Source organism: Megascapheus bottae, chromosome 17 (genome assembly GCF_031878675.1).
Source record: "Megascapheus bottae isolate mThoBot1 chromosome 17, mThoBot2.hap1, whole genome shotgun sequence".
Lineage (NCBI taxonomy): Eukaryota > Metazoa > Chordata > Mammalia > Rodentia > Geomyidae > Megascapheus > Megascapheus bottae.
Genome location: NC_143525.1, coordinates 43959409 through 43977855, shown reverse-complemented (window position 1 = coordinate 43977855; position 18447 = coordinate 43959409). Strand labels below are relative to the sequence as shown.

At 40.1% G+C, this 18447-nt stretch overlaps 1 protein-coding gene across 15 annotated transcripts in view; it reads left to right on the top strand.

Annotated features, from left to right (window-relative positions):
* Bcas3 (BCAS3 microtubule associated cell migration factor) overlaps positions 1-18447 on the top strand; it is a 481230-nt gene that overhangs the window by 337276 nt on the left and 125507 nt on the right. The gene's annotated exons all lie outside the window — the stretch shown is intronic.

The following is an 18447-nucleotide window of genomic DNA, read 5'->3' as shown; positions in this document are numbered from 1 at the left end:
GCCGTGAGAAACCCTCTCTGCTTCTCTGGGCTGACGTGCCCTCCTTTCTCATCCAGCTGCTGCTTGTTTAGATGGCCACTTTCCTGGTGACAAGCACTTCTTATTTGGGCTGAGCAGGACTAGGACTTGAATTCCAGAGATGAGATTGTGTAATATAAAAAAGGAAAGGTCTTGTAAGGACATTTTCTTCCCATCCTGTTGGGGGCAGGAAAAACAAGGCGGGTTATGGAGAGGGAGGGGTACAGGGCAAGAAAGAGGGTCTAACTAGAAATAAGTTTGCCATTCCCAGAACCCTTCAGAGACAAATCCGGTATGTCATTAAAACTAATGTTTCCTTCTTTGATGGACTCATAGGCATCTGTTTGCAGAAGGTTTGGGCCAAAGGCCCTACTTCCTAGATTATATAGGTTTAAAGTTCTAGACATGGCTGGTAGAGACCAAACAATTTTTTTAAAAGAAAGATAAAGAGGAAAACTATCTTTCCAAATATGAATGCATTCTTCATAAGGACTACATTTCAAAAGCACAGTGAATTAATGCTACTTTGTGCACATTGTTTCTATTATCTGATCTTTATAATTTCAGGAAAGTAAACTGACTTCCAAGCAATTGAAAACTTCCAATCTTGGGATGAAGAAGATGAATATCCACTCTTTCTGGAGTTTTCTTTAATAAAACAGTGAATAGTAAAGTGGGATGTAATTCTGATACTATATTCATTCCCTATCCCAAAGACAAGTCCTACCCAGGGACCACAGGGCAACCAGAAGCAAACTGGTGATAAGAATGAAAGGCAGAGATGGCAGCAAAAATACCAAAACCTAGTACAGGGTTGAGGGCTGTGGTAGCATGGGTGAGGCCCTGATAATGCCCTTACAAGGTTAAGAGAAAAGGAGGATGAGAAGACAGATCTTAATTGAATCAAGAGGAGCCACTTAAAGAAAAGCTGTGTGTTTTGTATCTAGAAAGTATAATTCATGGGACCAGGAGTTTGTCCTAGTGGTAGAGTGCTTGCCTAGCTTGCATGAAGACCAGGGTTTGATTCCTTGGTACCACATATATAGAAAAAAGCCAGAAATGGTACTGAGGCTCAGGTGGTAGAGCTCTAGCCTTGAGAAAGCCCAAGGACAGTGCTCAGGCCCTGAGTTCAAGCCCTAGGAGTGGCCAAAAGAATATATATATATATATATATATTTCATAGAATTCCCATATTTTGGAAGCGCCTTTATGGACCTGGGCAGCAGTCACTATTTCCCTCCATTACTGTGCCTTCTCAGGAACCACAAACAGTATTTTGTCTGGCTTTTTTTAAAGGAGACCTAAGAATACTCAGCAAATGTCAGAGAAGAAATTTCCTTCAGTTCAACCTACTACCTACTTCGACTTTTTTTTTTTTATCATTATCACTCTCCACACTGTTTTCAAGTTGCCTGAGGGGGAAAAAAATCTATCACACACTTAAGGCCATTTCACAGCCTTTTCTTTCCAAGCCCAACTGATAGCACTGGGTTATCATCTGTCCTTCAGAGAGTTAAGATTCTTAACTTCTTGTCACCAACAGAGGCATGACTTTGGCTATTAAGAGATAAATCTGATTATCAAGGTTGGAAGAAAAATGGAGCCAGTACACCTCTGGGATGCCTTTAGAAAGTGATTGGTGGGAAGGCTAGAGTTCATCTGCCTTTCCCTTCTTGTCAGCTAGGTACCATTCCTTAAGATACTGTTGCTAGGGACTGTTATCTCCAACTATCCTCATAGTTTGGGTCTTCTGTAAGGCTTTACATAAAGAAAACTGCAGAAAGCTACACAGAAAACTCTAGGCCTGTTTTCTCTATAACATGAAAGTTGGAATAGCTGGTGTTCCAGGTCTGTCTTCTGGTATAAAATTTCACAGAGTCTATTAAGGAGGAAAAGAGGTCTAGCATTCCTTTTTTCAGTTGCTCAGCTGTATTTTGCCTTAGGTACAGATGTTCTGTTCATGTCCCCTGATGCTTCTTTCTGTGAAATTTTGACTTCTGCTCCATGTCTTCATAGCTTAGTGCAGTAAGTTAACATGGTTTATTTATTCTGTTTGGGATTGGGTAACTCATATCATGTAGGAGTTTTTATAATTTTTTTGCTTAGTGATCTTGGGTAAGGCCACTCTTGCTGCAGACTAATTGCTTTGTCTTCTGGACCTTTAGGGTTTTATTGTTGTTTGGTTTGGTTTGGTTTTTCTGCTTCAGAGTTAGGGTTAGAATCTTTCACCTTTGCCACAATGCACTTTGGGTATTTTATTTTTTGCTTTCATATTTGTTCTCTTTCCAAAAGTGATGAATTATACATTGTTGCCCAAATAGATTCTGATCCTCTCATTTTCTCTCAGTGATAATACTCTAATGCAACATGACTTTCTCTTCTTCATAAGTTTCCTTGTTCTCGAACTAATTCTCCAAATTTGAGAATTTACAGTCTCCCTTTCCTTTTTACGACTATAATCGGCCTCATTTCCTGCTAGTATTAATTTCACTTTCAATATATAGCAGGATACAGAGATGAGCTTTTTTAAAGCAAATACTCAGAATATTTAAAAAGTAAGTAAAAAACGCATCTTGGCAGGTCCTAGAGGGCCTTCCATCTGTCATCCTCATCACTCTCCTGCCTGCCCTGAGTACTCTCTCACCATTCTCATGCATTTCCCTATGAGATTCCCTATTCGTCTAGTGTGTACAGCAAAGGTGAGTGTGGCCATGGTTACTATAGAAGACTGTGGTAGGAACGTGCAGACTTTTCCTCTGGAGATTTGAAGTTGGAGTCAGCTGAAATAACTGAAATGGGCAGCTTAACCTAAAAACTGGGGTAGGCAAGAAAAACAGGTGACAAGGACAAGTGAAGGAGATAGGGTTTGAAAAGCAAGTTAAACTAGGGCATACAGCGCTTTGAAAACTTTACAGCATTTCCCATACTCTGCAATCAGTTGGTGAGTGGGGATTTGAACCTCACTTCGCCTTTTCCCTCAGTGACCTTGGGCTCATCTCTAATTATCTTTATACTTGCTTCAGGGTTTAGAATGTATTTTAGCTGGGTTCGGATGGCTCACACCTGTAATCCTAGCTACTCAGGAGGCTGAGATCTGAAGAAGATCCAGATTCAGAGCCAGGAAAGTCCATGAGACTCTTTGTGTTTGTTTTTGACAGTCCTGGGACTTGAACTCAGGCCTGATCACTGTCCTTGGGCTTTCTCAAGGCTAGTCTTGAGACACAGTATCGCTTCCACCTTTTTCTATGCATGTGGTACCAAGGAATTGAACCTAAGACTTTGTGCATGCTAGGCAAGCACTGTACTATTAGGCCATTTTCCCAGCCCCTCCATGAGACTCTTATCTCCAATTAATCACCAAAAATTTGGAAGTAGGCGCTGTAGCTCAAGTGGTAGAGTGCTTGTCTTAATGAAAAGGCTCTGGGACACCATGCAAGCTCCAAGTTCAGCCCCATGACTCATGCGTGTGCACATGCATATTGGTATATTCGTGTAGTCATTTAACAAGGTATGTCTCAAATGAAGCCATGTTGAGATTTAGTCAGTGTCAAAGTTATTAATAGAATAGCTTACGTTTTGTCACCCTCTGCTGTATATTTTGTACTTACAGCACAATGCTCTTCAGATGCTCAGTGGCCGTTCAGCGCAGTATTAGCTGCTATCCTGGGTAGGACAGAACCAGATACTTGAAACTTACTCTTGTTATCCTGCTATTGCTTTTATGAACTCATAGAAACATGAAACTCCAAAGTCAGTCCACACTCACATCAGTAGCAGATATTTCTGAAACACCAGAAGGTAAGCCCAACAGATTTTGGTCTCAATTAACCACAATTACAATTAACTGACAAGGGATTTGTCAGCAATTATACAAAGAAAGCAATTGCCATTAACAAGCCCATTCTTGTGAATATACACATTTTACTCTGGCATTCCTTCTAAATAATAAGACTCATTTCTCCTTTTTCCTTTCCTGACCATGTCTGCCTTTGTACTTGTTTCTTTCAACTATGGAAGAACAGATAGGTGCTAAATATAATACTTTCTTTTTTCAGTTTACTAAGTATTCCCAGCACTGATCCAGTTCCGATTGCTTCTAAAGTTTACCTTTTACACTTGTGTTGGTTTTAGCCAGTGGCAACTAAGTCAGAGGTCATGAACTTGTACATTGCCACCCAAAGATGCATATCCTTGCTGTGTTAGCTTGCTTAATTTTGTTGTCATTGGTATATAATCAGAAGATCATGAGGCCTTATCTTCTTTCAAACAAACAGCAAGTTAGAGGGGAAAAAAAGGAAAAGGAACAATTCATCAGTTTCTGCAGTTCCTTAATTATCTTAGTTTTAAGTTCTTCTGTAAGTGTGTCTTTCAGGCTGTAGTTTTACCAGCTTAAAGCGCCTAATTGAAAACAGATCCTTAAATCTCTTTGGATCAAGAAGCAGTAGTAAGCCTAGAGCATCTTATCCTTTAATTCAGAAACACTTAGGTGTTTTTTTCTATCCAAAAGCTTAGCTTGACCTAGTGTTTTGATGAAGAACTTTTTTCTATTGGGTATAACCAAGGTTGGGAGAGCAGAGCTTGTTAGTGATTGCTCAAAGGGTCCATTATTTTGGGGGTTTGTTTTCTGTTTTCTTGCTTTTTGGTGCTGGTTCTGATGCATGAAATCAGGGCCTAGATACTGTACCTTAGCTTTTGTGCTCTACCACTTGAGCCACAGCTCTGCTTTCAGCTTTTTGGTGGTTAACTGAAGATAAAAGATTCTTGGACTTTCCTGGCTAGCCTGGCTTCCCACCATTATCCTGGGGTCTCAGCCTTTTCAATAGCTAGGATTACAGGAGGGAGCCACTGATGACTGGCTCCATCAGTTATCTTTACACATGCTGTTATGGACATATCCATACTCTCAGCTGTAGAATATGTGATTGTACTTTGAAATTAAACTTTGTTTTCTCTGTGACACACTGCTTCTAATTTGATAATATTTAGTGTTCAAGAATATGGCATAAAAAGAAAAAGAAAAAATGGGGCCGGGAGTTTGGCCTAGTGGTTAAAGTGCTTGCCTGGCATGCACGAAGACCCAGGTTCGATTCCTTGGTACCACATATAGAAAAAAGCCGGAAGTGGTGCTGAGGCTCAAGTGGTAGAGCTCGAGCCTTGAGAAAGTCCAAGGACAGTGCTCAAGCCCTGAGCTCAAGCCCAGGACTGGCAAAAAAGAAAAAAAAAAGAAAAAAAAAAAAGAAAAAGAAGAATATGTCATGATTCCTACCATGTTGATCACAGGGTACCTGTAGGACGACATATTTTCACTTTTTTATCATGTTCAAAACTTTATGAAAATATTTGTCCTATGATATCCATTTTTCAGGAAATTCCAGTTTGGGAGCAGGGGGTTGTGGGGTTGGAGGTGTAATATTTTAAAAACTTAGACTATGTTAATAGTTTGTCTTTTCTTGCGTAGTTGGAGAATAAAATGTAATTTTTTGAATGGCTTAAGCCCATGTTCATAGCACAAAAGTGAATTTCATGTTTTGGTAACTTTTTATTTATGTGGCAAAGCAATGAATTTAATGGAAGCAGGGTGTGCATTTAAGGAAAATGGCAAGTTTTTGTTTTGCTTCGGGTTTTTGAGGCAGGCATGCAACCATACCCAGCCTGAATTACTTCCTAAAACAGAATATATTACATATACTTTGATCTTGGATAGGCCCTATCCCATAACAGACATTCAGTTCTTATTTGTTAGAATGTTTTGACTAGCTCATTATGAATATTCACTATTACAGATATTAAAGGATATTTTTAAACTGTATCACATTCTTTACTCATAGGCAGAATATCTCTAGTTAGTGTTCATGACTTTTTCCTGTCATTCTTTATCTTTTTTTGCCTTCAGGGCTAATAACTTCCTCTCTCACAGAGAAGGAGAGAAACCTTTTATTACTTAATTCTAATTCTCACAATAACCCTATGAGATTGTTATTGTATCAGATTTGCATGTGACAGAAACTGAGGCTTAGAGACATAGTTTGTTCTTACTGCTACTGATATTTCGCCTGTAGCAGATAACACACACACACACACACACACACACACACACACACACACACACACTTCTTTCCTTTTTTTGATCTAGTCCTGAGGACCAGAATTCTAGGTGGTTTGATTATGGAGCAAATAAAACAATGAAGTATTACTTCCTGATGAGACCCTGGGGGAAAGGATTATTAAGGCTGGAAGAGGAGATCCTGTTTGGATATATGAGGTATTTTATTTTGGTGTTTGGTACTCCTTTCAAGGAGATTATGGTTACTTCTGAGTTAAGCACTGGTAGTGAGGATGGATTGATTTTGACTGAGAATCCTCTCAAACTGTTCTAGAACATGATCACACACTGCTTTGAGAAATTTAGAGTCCTCTCCAGAATAAAAATGTACAGACTGTGTTGCATATACTTTAGGGGGGCGGAGGTGGGTTTTGGACCACTCTGAAATCCATCTTTGGACCCAGAATAAAATAATTCATTTGACCTCTGTGGGTAAAAATGTTTACCAATAATACTATTAAAACCTAAATGTGTCTCTAAGCCCAGACACTTTAATAATTAAGGACCAGAAACCCTGAGGGATGGAGAGATTAGAAACTGAAAAGGGTTTTGGCTCTAGGAAGAGCTCATGTATGCCCTTGAATGAAGTGAGACAAGTACATAGATGGTAGAGCAGTGCCGGATGCTGGGGAGACCTGTGCCCTACAGCCCATGGCTGAGAGAAGGATCAGAAACCAAGAAGCAAGGCACAAGTTTTGTGTACTTGTGGCAGCCTTTAGGTTTGGAGCATACTGCCCTGAACTTAGGAAAGTTCTTTCAGACTCTAAAGATGACAAATCAGAAACATGTACTTGGGCATCAACATTTTGTACCATTTGTTTTTCTAAATGACTTTCTACTGCTCTTTCCTTGGTTATTTCAAGTTGGCAATAATGTCTTCTATGGAGTGGGAGTTTGCCAAGTATGTGAGCCTGAAGACATAGGGTGGCATTATAGTACTTTCCCTTGTTTGAAGGAATGAAGCTCCAGAACAACAAAGTCAAAAGCTTAGCCACTGACTTAGCCGTAGAGTCCATCCCCACTGGGAAACAGTCCTTTCAGATTTCCAACCCTGTAGAATGGTTTGTACCCTGAAGGTAGGGTAGTCTAAACAGTAGGACCGCCATGCTTCCTTAGCTAGGATGACTCCTTTTTGGAAGTCCAATCACCCTCCTCTTAAATTCTTTTAACAATTGGGCAATCCTTCATTATTTTACTTTGAGAGAGAGAGAGAGAGAGAGAGAGAGAGAGAGAGAGAGAGAGAGAGAGAGAGAGAGAGAGGGAGAGAGAGACAGAATGTGTGTGTGTACATGTACATGCTCATACCACTATTGGAACTTGAACTCAGGGCCTTACCCTCTTGCCTAGCTTTTTCCTCTCAAGGCTACTGTTCTACCATGTGAGCCACAGCTCTACATAGTCCTAAATCTTTTGAACCAAACAGCTTTTCCTGGCCCATCATCATCACCTCAGAAAACACAGCAATAGGAACCATTGGTAGAGATCATTATTTTGTTTTTCTTTCTCTCTATTTCACAGGAAAAAAAAAAAAACAGGTTTGGTAAGTTTCTGGTCAGGGTGATTTACATGGGAAAGCTGTTTCTAACCTTTTCCTTTCTTGAGTTCCAAATGAATAATGTAAAACCAAACTGAGCATGAACGAATTCTACCTTCAAGAGAAATGAGAAGGCAGGCTAAAAACATTACACATTAGTCTGTGATATTCATTCAATGTGTTGTTCCTAGAGAGTCTAGAAGCAATGGACTTTGATAGAAGCATGTTATATGTAACTGTGGGTACCCAGAGTAATGTTTTATCATTAGATAAACTTTGACAGAAAGGACCGCAGGGGGTTGTTTTCCTCAAAACCATTATCTGGGTTGTTTTTCTTCTGGGTATGTACAAGCAGAGTCTAAGATAGGAATCTTTCACTCAGGGCAGTTCAGAGTTTTTGGAATATAACCTTTTTTCCTGTCCCTTGTACATTCAAAAACAAAAACAACCTCCAATTTTCAAAGTTTCGTTCTAAAGGTCAGAAACAGTGTTTTTTCTTCCTTTTTTTTCCATATATTTTTATTGTAATTAATAGAAGGGTTACATTATATTCACCAGAAAGAAGGTGCATACTTCACATACACAGTGTTTTCTTTCTTTTTTTTTTTTTTTTTTTTTTTTTTTTGCCAGTCCTGGGCTTGAGCTCAGGGCCTGAGCACTGTCCTTGGACTTTCTCAAGGCTAGAGCTCTACCACTTGAGCCTCAGCACCACTTCCGGCTTTTTTTCTATGTATGTGGTACTGAGGAATCGAACCTGGGTCTTCATGCATGCTAGGCAAACACTTTAACCACTAGGCCAAACTCCCAGCCCCAGGGTTTTCTTTCTTAAGAAAAAAAATTATCAAAATGGAAAATTCTTTGCAAGTCCTATCTTTTTTTTTGTTGTTGTTTAAGGCCAGTCCTGGGGCTTGAACTCAGAGCCTGGGTACTATCCTTGGGCTTTCTCAAGGCTACCACTGGAGCCACAGCACCACTTTCCACCTTTATGTGTATGTGGTACAGAGGAATTGAACCTGAGGCTTTGTGAATGATAGGCAAGTTCTCTACCACCAGGCCACACTTCCAGCCCCAGGAAGTCCTGTCTTTATCTCTACAGAGCTCTCTTCTTCATTGCTGCTTTTTATTCCCATCTTGTACCCTTCTGACTATTGTTAAAATAATTGTTCTCTTCACAATTGAGAGTCCTCTATCTATTTTGCAGATCACTGCAGCTAGATTCTGCTTGTATTATAAGATACGAAATTATGTTGCCTGACTCAATGGGGAATTTCATGGAATTTGCTTCTATTTGACGGTATTTCCAGATGGAACCATGTGCTTCAGTGTTTGTTTTAGGCCTCCAAGAAATCATTCCTTTGCAATGATCTGTAGCCAGACCGCTATTCCTTAATACTAACCTGTGTGACTAATTTGAGTAGGAGTGTGATAAACTTTGTTTCCACTTAAGAAGGCTCTAAAAATACTCCTCCCCCCAGCTATTATCTAGCAACACTCTTGCAGGAATGATTAAAAGAAGGTGGTAAAGATTAGAGTTGCATGGGAAGGTTCTAAATACCTAAGTTTCATTTCGGAAGCTTCACACCTTTGAGCCCCTGGAAGAGTTTTGACCCTAGGCTTTTACAGGCTTCTTAGTTTAAAAAGAAAGCAACAACAAAAACCTGAGCTTCCTAGAATACCGTGTGGCTAATGTCTTTTGCAGAAATGATTTTGCAGCTAAAGATGGCCGTCCACCCGGCTTGTCCCAGTTTATTGTCTAGATCTAAAAATGATTATTGCTGTGACTTACTGTCCCAGTTAAATGTTACTAATGAATGTATTTATGTTGATGAAAACAAACACAGTAGCTGGAGGACTTTCCTAATATGTGCAGTAAGCCCACTTGGTGTGGAGATGAAGCATGTACCCAACTAGAAAGCTGGATAATGACTCTTAACCCTTCCCCGACGCAGTGACTACTTTGGGCAACCTTTCTCTCCCACATTCATTTTAAAAGGGAAGTATGGGACTAGCTCTTTGATTTTCAAACTTACATTTTGTAACAGATCCGTACATGTTGAAGTAGATCCTCCCAATTGTTGTAGACCCATTTTCTAATAAAAATTTTATGCAGGACTCCTATACCTAAAAAAAAAAAGATGTAAGTGGCAATGTTTTGGATAATGGAGGGTATGGGGAGAACCCTTCTTGGCTTTGCTTCTGGTCTAGTTTATTTGCACATTTTTTAGAGCTCTTCCAACTATGGTATTCCACAATTGTAATTACTGTGGATTAATGTTATAAATATCAGATTGGGGCAGGTTCTTCTGTCTGTTACTCCCACCAGAAAGAACAAAATGGTCTTAAATTATGGGATAATTGAATAAACTGGGAGCTAGTAGTAGCTTATGTAGCCCTAGTTACTAACTCACAAGGCTGAGATATGAGGAGTTTGAAGACAGCCCTGACAGGAAAATTTGTGTTAATATCCAGTTAACCACCAAAAAGCCAGAATTGGACAAGTAATTACAATAGGTGGTAAAAGACAAAAACTTACACTTGCACATGATCATTTAAACAAGACTAACATTCACAGCATGAGACCAAATGAAGATGTTAGGAAAGGATCGCAAAGGTTCAACAGCTATGTGCCTATGCCTATATAAAATGATATTTGTCAAAGTGCCCTCCAAGAAATAGAAGCATTAGGACTTTTGTGGTGGTGGTGGTGGTGGTTTTCCTTCTTGTTTTTGTCTTTGTTTTATTTCTCACTGGTTTTGATTTATGTGCTTTTTGTCTTATATGTAAGTTTATTTGTTTGGGGGATGCTAAGGTGGGACAAGGGTGAACAAATGCAGCAATGACAGCAGACACTAGTTGAAAATGAAGTGTACAACTTGTGGGGAAAGGGATTCCGGAGGGGGAAATACTGGGAGAAACAGGGAAGAGGTAACATTGTTCAAAAATAAACATATTATTACTTGACTTATGCAACTGTAATCCCTTTGTGTATTAACTTTATAATAAAAATAAATAAGGAAATAAATAAATTGAAGTTGGAAAAAATAAAAAATTAAAACCCAGTAGTAGACCTGTGGCTCTAGTGGTAGAGCACCAGCCTGAATGATAAAGCTAAAGGACAGCATCCCAGGTTCTGAGTTCAAGCCACAGTACTGGCATGTACGTGCACCCTTCTATGTGCGCCTCAGGTGGGTGTGCACGCGCACGCACATACACACATACACACACTTCTATATATATAGGCATATAACTCGTAAAAGTTATGGCAATTCACAAGAGAAACACCCCCATCCCCTTTGCTTGTTCCAAAATGGATGGAATCAGAATGTTGGTAAATGATAAACCTAAATTTTTTGAGCATTTGCCAGGGAGTTACTAGTGTTCTTTCTTCCTTGTTCTCTGAAATCCTAGATTACTGCATAACTAGGGAGACATTTGAGATTTTCACTTAGAAGGTCTTTCCTTGGTTCACCATGCCCACGTTTCTAATGGCACTAGGTTCACAGAGCTCTGGCTTCCACATGTCCCCTCAGCCAAGACCTGGCAGATTCAATGTGGAACTATTGCACTTGGGTTTTGTTTGTGTGTTTTGTTTGTGTTTGCCAGTCCTGGGGCTTGAACTCAGGGCCTGGGCACTGTCCTTGGGCTTCCTCAAGGCTAGTGTTCTACCACTTAAGCCACAGCTCCACTTCCGGCTTTTCCTGTGATACTGAGGAATCGAACCCAGAGCTTCGTGCATGCTAGGCAAGCACTCTACCTCTAAGCCACACTCCCAGCACCAGTATGAGATTAATTTCGGAGTCTTTCAGGAAAATAAAGTTTCAGAATGTCTTCTTTTGCTGTTGGCACTTGAAAAATCCACAGCTCTCCCTCCCAAGGAGAGGAGTTTCCATCTCCTCTGCTAGGCACCCAGTAGCCACACCGAGGCTGCCAGGAGCAGATTAACACCTATAATTCCAGACCAGGTTAGCACTCTCCTTGTAGCTTTCTCAGCAGTGTACCTGGGCCTCATCATTTTGGTTCTTTCACTAATTGTAAGAACCACACCTATAGCTCAGGATTTCTCTCCTTCTGTTCCCCCCTAAAAGTCATAATAGCAAATATTCTTTAGCCTTTATTCTTGGCCATACTGCGTCTGAAGCATGTTAAATATGTGAACTTTTTTGAGCTCTTTGGATGGCCAAGCCAAGGCGGAAGGACAGGATAGGTGCAAAGTTTCCGGAATCCTTCCTGTCTAGTTACAACCAGTGACTTGCAGACAGATTTGCACACCATTTAGGCAGATCCCAAGGGAGTCTCTTTTATTTTTACATGTACAGTTTTGAGAATTTGGAGGGTTTTTTTTTTTTTTTTTACAAATGAATGAAACGCTTGAGTAGCTTGTATATGCCTATGACTATTTGGCAGGTGGAGTTATTATTCTATTATGTTAAAATTTATTAACAAGGGCTTAATTTCATTCCAAACAGATTGTGTCAAGGCAACTGCACTGCAGAAGTATGGTGAAATATGAGAGTCTTGAGCCTTTCAGGGAGGCTGAGTGAGAGACCCCAACTAGTCCTACCTCTTTTCAAACAGTCGCAGCCATGAAACTTTCTTGACCTTTTCACCTTTAAACTTTGTTTGAACTTGAAAGAGTTTCGAATTGTTTAAAAAAAAAAAAAGTGGAAGGGGAGAGGGGAAGGACCAAAATAAGGTTGGGGGGAGCTGTGGAAGAGATACGTTATGCTGAGGTGGGGTGGGGGAAGGACTGATTATATGTTAGCATAACAGTAATACCAGGAAAATAATCCTGCTCTGTGTATGAGTTTCTGCTACTGGGAGCCACAGGGTAATCAGCTCACATGACATACCCAGAGGCTAATGCTAGCCTGCACTGTTTGTGAACATATTCAAACAAAGACTGATTATCCAAACAAGAATTTGGACTGCAGCAGTTGGACCAGTTAAATTATAGTTAGTAAAACTTGGCGCCTTATGAACTTGGAATGTTCCAATTGCAGCTGGATCTTCCTTTGTCAAGCAGCCTTGCTAAACAATAAAACCAAAGATTTTTATCTCCCCGCAACTTCATTTAACTCCTTGGGTGCAAAGAGAAAAGTGCCAACTCTCTTAGCTCAGATGGCTGGCAACTTGTGCATCCTGTCCTGCCAGTGTGAATGACACAGGAAAGCGGGAGGGCAAAGGCAAGTTACTCTTTTTCTTAGATCTTACATTGGAGATCTTTCTTAGATCATACATTGTTATATATTTATTCCTTTCATTTTGTTATTGTTATTATAAAAGTGATGTCCAGAGGAGTTACAGTTACAGAAGTCAGGGGAAAAAATGCATACCTCTTTAGACAATATCATCCCTTCCCTCACTCTCTCCCAGTTTTCCTCTCTTATTCCCACCCAGAAGTTGTGTACTTCATTTTCTACATTGTCTAGTGGGTACCACTATTGCATTTGTTTACCTTTTGTCCCTCTATTTCTGTGTCACCCTTACTGCCAGATACAGATAAAAAGCAAACAAGACAAAAAGAAAAGAACACAAAAACAACAACAAGGAAAAACTTCTTATTTCCATTTCCTGGAGTTTATTTTGATACATAAGATCAGATGCATATACATACTTTGGGGTTCATTTATTCTTTTTAAAAAAAAAAATTTAGTGGGGCCGGGAGTTTGGCCTAGTGGTAGAGTGTTTGCCTAGCATGCATGAAGACCCGGGTTCAATTCCTCAGTACCACATACATAGAAAAAAGCCAGAAGTGGTGCTGAGGCTCAAGTGGTAGAGCTCTTGTCTAGAGAGAATCCAAGGACAGTGTTCAGGCCCTGAGTTCAAGCCCAGGACTGGCAAAAAAAAAAAAAGAAATACTGTATTTTATTCTCAGGGTAACATATAGAGTGGTTACAGTTACATTTGTCAGGTAGTGAGTATATTCTTGAACATTGATACCCCCTCTCATGTTTTTGTCCTACTTTCTCTCCTCCAACGCCCTCCCAATCATTTTGATTTTCCCCTTCTCTTCCCTATTTCAAATAAGCAAATAAGCGTATATACAATATACCGGGTACCAAAGTCAGATACAGTAACAACATGAGATAAACCATAACGGGAAAAAAAGAAAAGAAATAACTTCACATGGTACATTCTGAATAACAATCACAAAGATAAACTTCTTGTTTCCATATCCTTGAGTTCATTTCGCTTAGTCTCATCCTATATGGCCATATGTACATAGCTTTTGAGCTATTGTGATCTTCTGCTAGGAGAATCCTAAATGTTGTACTAATTATTGCAAATGAGGGAAACCATTGAGTCTATGTTCCTTTGGGTCAGGCTTACTTCACTTAATATGATTTTTTCCAAGTCTTTCCGTTTCCTTACGAATGGGGCTATGTCATTCTTTCTGATGGCAGCATAGAATTCCGTTGTGTCTAAATACCACATCTTCTTGTCATTTATTCTTTAACTACATTTAGTAAGTGCAGCTATGGAGAAAGTCCTATATGAGACATTCTATGTTCCAGAAGTGTTTACAGTAGGTCATATAAAATAATCAGTTGTAAAATGCTTATAGTGGGATGGTAGAGAACATGAAGATATTTGGAAAAGGTATCATTCAAGTTCACTGGAATGGAAGGTAGAGTTAAATATTTACAGATGGCTCTAAAGGTGATTTTATGCAAGGTCCCAGCACCAGCAAAGGAACTGAGAGAGGAAAGTGTATAACGGTGGAAGAGATACAAAGATAGAGTGAGACTATGTGTTGGGGCCTGAGAATGCCAGGCATAAAAGAGGGGTATTTTTCAGAGCAAGAAGCCATTAAAAGTTACCTCTCTTTTTTACACACTGTCTTTATAAATTATCATATATTAACAATTTACCAGGTATCAGAACATTAAATTTTCACAAATACTTTATAACAAAATAGAGACTCAGAGAAACAAAGTAACTTGACCAAGTCTACATTATCCCATAAGTGGTATTTCAACCTCAGATTCAGTTAAGTCTCCTGCTTTTCAATACGATGCTCTGTTCCTTTGAAATTTGCTGATTGATGCTTGAAATGCAGTGTGGATCAGGAAGCATCTATGAGGCTGAAGCTCCCCTCTGAGGGCTCATCACTAGTGGTTCCTGAGTTGGATGGTTATGCTGGAGAAAGCCCTGTTCTGATCACCACCCTGAGTTGGTCTACACATCTGGATCACAAGTTCCATGGGAGAAAGGCACGTCTATTTTTTTTTTTTTACCAATACCATCATAAAAAGACCATCTCCTCTCCAAGTTACTTCACTCTGTGGTTTTTACAGTAGAGCAGTATGGGCAGAGCTAGCATGGCAGATCCTACACCTTTGTAGCACCTTTGCCTCTTGTGAGAAACCCACTTGATGGCACTCATGTAGGATTCTCCATTTCCTAATTTCCACAGGATATCTTACCGTATTCTTATCCTCTACTGACCTTGCCACTGTCTTGTTTTCTTTCCTGTCCTTTTTGATATACTCTGTTATTGTAAGCCCAGCTTGTGGCTTCTGGGAGGGGTGATTGGCAGGGTCAGGCAGACATAAGCACTGAAACGTGTGTCCCAGAGCTGGAAGCCAGATTTCCTCCCAGGGCCCAGAGGCCAAGCTCCTGTGATGGCTCTCATTGCTACAAATAGCAACCGAAATGAATATTGCAGATAGTCCAGACAAGCAAATAAGAAGTCCAAATGCTTGAAAACTTAAGGTTTTCAAATTTATTTGTGGGTATTTTTAGCAATAGAAGCAATCTAATCTATTTCTTCCAGCTTGACTGTACAGCAGACAGGCTGGTATATACAGTCCTTTGAAGCTGATCGAGTTCTCTTAATTTTTGAATCTTAAAAGTACAATCAAATAAAATAGAAAGTGATGGTAGGAGAGACAGTGGGAGTTAGTTGGCACCAGCACCTTTATTTAACTTAGGTAGGCTGAGACATTTGAATTTGAAGAACAGATAGTTTCAGTGACACTCTCATAAAAGAAAGTGTTCTACCTAGAAGAAAGCCTGCATTTGAAATACTGACTGTAGCTCTGAAGACTTCCAGGTCCTAGTTTTAGGGTTTTGTTTTCGTTGGAAAGCTTTGAGCAGGTTTTGTTATATTCCATTTGCAAAGCTTTGAGCTGATTGCTAAATCTTTAAAATTGTAGACATAGGGGCTGGGAGCATGGCCTGGCATGCATGAAGACCCAGGATTCAATTCCTTGATACCACATACATAGAAAAAAAAAGCCAGAAATGGTGCTGTGGCTCAAGTGGTGGAGCTTTAGCCTTGAGAAAGCCCAAGGACAGCACTCAGGTCTGAGTTCAAGCCCCAGGACTAGCAAAAAAAAAAGAAGACTTGGTTTACTCTGGGCGATCCTCTTCCTGTGTGTCAGTTTCAGGAGTTACAGAGGATAATGTAACTGTTAAGATCTTGATCATGCTAAAAGTATTAAACTTGACTTTCAGAGATTAGCTTTTCCCTACTTAAAATTAAGAACTCAAAGATTTTAATCAAGATAATCCTAAAATGTCTTAAGGTGCAACTTATTCTAGGAATGATACTTCGTAGACTAGTAAAGACGAAAGGAAAAATTGTGAGTTAATGTTTACTCTTTTATTACTATTTTAATCAAATTCCTTTACAACGTGACCTTTTAAATGTGAATATATTTTTTAAAAGAACACCCAGGTATGTGAAGTTATAACTGTTGTGTTGGAAGCTTGAAGCCCTGAAAACCTTGTACTTAAATTTTAAACGTGTGTATGCTTTGTGGGTAGTGACAATTTCCTGGTGTAGACTCAGTTTCCTGGTAGCAGGCATTCTGAAGTAGATGGCAGGACCTTCTGGGGCTTTGAGATCTGTATACACAAACCAGAAATACAGCGAGGGTTGCTTGCTATACAATGGGCATTCCTGTAGAAGCATACAAATTGTAAGGGTTTTACCCTTCCACTGAGTACAACAGTCTTTTTATTTCTTGCATGAAAAAGTTGGGCCTATGTTGGTAGGGATACGCCTTGAGTTCCTCCAGCTCAAATCCGTATTCTTTTCACTGTACCAAGTTAAAGCTTAGTCTCACTTAAAACTTACTGGCTTTGCATGGGTCCTGACCTTTTCCTATGGCCGAGCCCTGCAGGCCTCTGCCCTGAGGGCCTGGGGTGGGAAGAAGGAGAGCCTGACGGCTGCCCAGGAGTGTGTATGTCAAGTGCGCTCTAGCCGATAGCCTGGCAAGGGAAGTACACGCCAAGCAGAAGTGTGGTGTGCCTACTAAGCCGAGATGTGGCAGCTGCCCCCCCCCCGCCCCCGCCCACTCCAGGCCCCTGCTCCACCCACTCCCTCATCGGCTCTTCCTCCTCATTCTTACCTCCTTTGTGACTTGGTGTGTGGTGTTGTCTGTGAGCGCTGACCCCTTCACCCCTGCCAGCCCACTGCCAATAAACAGCTATTGAAGGGGGGGGGAACATTTTTTTTTTTAAATAAAAAACTTACTGGCTTTGGGTGAGTATGGTGGTCATGCCTGCAGCTCCAGCCTGAGCACTGTCCTTGAGCTTTCTCAAGGCTAGTGCTCTACCGTTTGAGCCCCAGCACTGCCTCTACCCACCCCCCAGAAATCGAACTCAGGGCTTCGTGCATGCTAGGCAAGCACTTTCCACTAGGCCAAACTCCTGATCCCTGAAGCCCAATCTTTATGGCCAGCCAGCTTGTATAACATGGGGAAACCCTGTTTTAAACAAACAAAAGAACAAATAAACCAAAAATGACTAGTGTAAATACTTTGAGAACATCAAAACAGATTTTATCTTATTCACTACAACGAATTTATTTACCTATGTTATTGAGATCCATAACTAAAGGCCCATTTCTTTCAAATTGATTTCAAACAGAATGTAGTATATCTTAACTAAAACCTTTTCCCCCCAAAAAAGAAGCTTTCTTAAATGGTACCAATGGTTGTTTCTCTTAAAATGATTTTTTTTGCATATGAAGTTAAAGGCAAAAGTAGTTAAGGAATTTGATTAGATTTCAATATGTCACTCTTCACTGGGATCTTTGCTTTGGGCACGAAAGGATTCTTGCATGAGAAATCTTCCGTTTCCCTCCCCCTCAGTTCTCATCCCCTATCCTTTGCCCTTTAAAAGAATTCAGCTAAGTTACAGCTCAAATTAAGCTTTGCTTTTCCCGGGACCCAAGCACACAGTGAACTGGTAGATTTAATATTGACTATTGAATGTGATTCTAGAGTCAGTGAGGGATTTGCTATTACTATGGGTTGGTAGGTTGGCATGTAGCTGAGCCAGTGGCAGAGCCAGTGGAATGAGCCTAATTGGCCACTCGGCAGCTTCTCTCTTTGGCCCTGCAGTTCTTCACTTGTTTTGTGCCACGATTCAAAACACACTTACAGTGACAGCTTAGTCAACTGTTTGTGCTAGACAAGTAAAAAGTAAGCCTCATAAAACAATAGCTCAGACATAAAGCCAACTTGAAAATTATATTTTCTCTTCACTAATAGCACATAATGCACAGAAAAAAGTTTATTAAGTAAATGCTTCATTTTTCTGAGAAATCTAAAACTTCTCATAATACTAAAGTAAGGTTCTATGTTTTGTTTGTTTATGAAGGGGGAATCAGTTTCCAGTGATAAGTAAATCTAGGAACAAAAAGGCTCTTGTTATCTAAGATAAAGAAACAAAGATCATGAGGCGGACAGTAAGAATGAGGACGGACGCACGGGAGACCTTTACGTGAGCCCTGGGTGCTTTTGCCAAATATTGTAGTTTAAAATATCCTTTGTGGGGC